Source organism: Microtus pennsylvanicus, chromosome 3 (genome assembly GCF_037038515.1).
Source record: "Microtus pennsylvanicus isolate mMicPen1 chromosome 3, mMicPen1.hap1, whole genome shotgun sequence".
NCBI classification, from domain to species: Eukaryota; Metazoa; Chordata; class Mammalia; order Rodentia; family Cricetidae; genus Microtus; species Microtus pennsylvanicus.
In genome coordinates this window covers 4,295,478-4,298,291 of record NC_134581.1, presented here as the reverse complement: position 1 = coordinate 4,298,291, position 2,814 = coordinate 4,295,478, and positions in this window count along the sequence as shown.

The window sequence follows — 2,814 nt, the reverse complement described above, 5'->3', positions numbered from 1 at the left end:
ACCCATAAGTGTGTGGAGGGGTCTATGTGTGCACGTGTATCTATAAGTGTGTGGAGAGGTCTATGTGTGCAGTGTACCCATAAGTGTGTGGAGGGGTCTATGTGTGCACGTGTATCTATAAGTGTGTGGAGGGGTCTATGTGTTCATGTGTACCCATGAGTGTGTGGAGGGGTTTATGTGTGCAGTGTACCCATAAGTGTGTGGAGGGGTCTCTATGTGCACGTATGTGTACCCACAAATGTGTGGAGGGGTCTTGTGTGCATCTATGTGTACCCATATATGTATAGAGAGCAGAAGTTGATATCGCCAATCTTCCTTACTCTATGGCTCTTTTTTAAATAATTATTTTTACGTGTAAGGGTGTTTTGCTTGCCATAAATCTATGCACCACATGTATGCAGTCCCATGGAGGCCAGAGAAATATGTTGGATCCCTTTGGACTGGAGTTAAGGACAGTAGTAAGTTGCCATGTGGGTGCCGGTAATTGAACCCAGCTCCTCTAACTCCTGAGCCATGTCTCCAGCCTTCGCTATGACTCTTCACCTTGTTTTTTGAGACAGGGTCTCTCACTGAAGCAGAGCTCACCAGTATCCTAGCCTGGTTAGGTATTACCCCCCCCCCCGTGTCCATCTGTCTCTATCCCTTCGTCTCTGGAGTTACAGATGCGTGCCGCCACACCCAGCTTCTGCAAGTATGCTGGAGAGCTGAACTCAGGTTCTCATTTGTATGAAGAAAGCCCTTCACCCACTGAGTCATCGTCCCAGCCCTGACCATCGGATCTTTGGCTCAGTCTCACTGGGATCCTGGCATTGCTCAGCAGTGCCGTCCTCCCGATGTGCGTATTTCCTAGCCTGCACCACCCTGGGCCTGGTCCCTTCAGTTAGAATCAAAAAGAGGCTGGGGGATTAGCTGTCTTCCAAGGACAATGGTCCTTTGTGGTCCCATCATGCAGAGCAGAGCTTGCGCTGAACCAGCTCCCCTTGACCAGTTTCTCTTGGTCCCTGGGAACTCATTTGTGGGTGAGTCACGGTTTCATCTGTCCATTTTTAGAAAGATACAGTTGGGATTTTGCGTGTAGATGTGAGAGTAAAAACAGGACTTAACCATGTGGGGAGCAAAAGAGAGTTTTGCAACCCAAACCCCAAAGGAGAAGTGCGAGCCTCTTCAGCTTCCTCCTGACAGTGGGGATCAATGTCACTCGCCACTGGGGACCAGCAGGTGGCAAGAGTAAAAATGAGCTCCCTCGTGCCAGGGCAGAATGAGGGTAGTGGAGGCACCTGGGGCTTCTCCTTCTGGGTGCCAGGGTGATGGGTGAAGGCTAGTGCTGGATGGGTGAAGCCACCCACCCTCCTGTGCAAACAGGGCTGCTCAGATCTGGTCTTCCAAGCACACAGGGTCTGGATTCTGGAGGAAGCTCCTGCTTGGACCACATTGTGCTCAAAGTCCATGGTGGGAAGGCACGAGGCAAGGGAGCCAGACTTTTCTCGCTCCTATTCCAAGCCAGGGCACTATCCCTCTCCCTTTCCCCCTCGTCCTCCCAGTGTTTTTCCTCCCCTTCTTCAGCCTGATGATGGGGAAGGACTGATAGAGAAAGAGAAAAGAGCCCCGGATAGAGTGAGCTGCATGCACACCTAGCGCTGGTCTGAACCCACGTCTCTCCATGGCTCTCCACAGCTCCCCGCATCTCCCCACGGCTTCCCACTTCTCTCCACCTCTCCCCATGTCTCCCACACCTTTCCATGTCTCCCCACATCTCCCCACTTCTCCCCACAGCTCCCCATATCACATGGCTCCTTACATCTCCCCGCATCTCCCTATGGCTCCCCACACCTTTCCATGTCTCCCCACATCTCCCCACTTCTCCCCATGGCTCCCCACATCTCCCCACAGCTCTCCATGGCTCCCCATGTCTCCTTACATCTCCCATGTCTCCCCACGTCTCCTCGGGTACCCTAACAGTAAGGAACGTGGTCCCTAACCTTTGCACAGCCTCCCTCCTCGGGTGTGCCGGGCGGATGCAGAGTGGAGGAGGACTATGAAGAAGGCACGAAGACAGCAGGCGCATACTCATGGCTCTCCAAGCCCTCTCTTCCCATCTACTTTGTGAGTCAGCCTTTAGGGTTGCCTTCTCCCTGTTCTTCACCACATTGTTGACAAACGGCCCCTCCCAGCCCTCGTTTCACACAGCTGAAGCACGATTAATAAAAACCCAGAGGCAGATATTGGGGTTCAACCTGAAGACCAGAAAAGCAAAGCAGCCAGCCACTGGCTCTTACCTTGACTTCAGTCAGAAAATGGCCATCCTGCCTCCAGGAATCTCAGAATGAGACAAACCGAGAGCTGTCTGTCTCCTCCTGTTTTATAATCCTCTCTAGTTCTGGGATTAAAGGCGTGCACCACTACCACCTGGTTTCTATGGCAACTAGTGTGGCTACTAGGATTAAAGGTGTGTGTCACCGCTGCCTGGTATGTAAGCCTGACCAGTGTGGCTGTTTTGCTTTTCTGATCCTCAGACAAGCTTTATTTATTAACATACAAATGAAATGCCACCACACACAGCTCTGTCTCCACCAACTCCATTGTCAACCTCAGGCTCCTAACACTGCCTGACAACTACCCGAAAAACAGACCTTCCTTCCTCAGCTTCTCTCGGCCCTCTCCTCAGGCCTTCTCAGTGCCAGGCCACACTTTGAGGGAGGCAGCGATGACTTTCCTTTTCTCTTTGTCGTGTGTCACTCTGTGTACGACACATGAACACTCTTTTTCTGTTTATCGCTCATTCAGAGGTAGAGGAGTGTCTAGGTGTGTGCACCT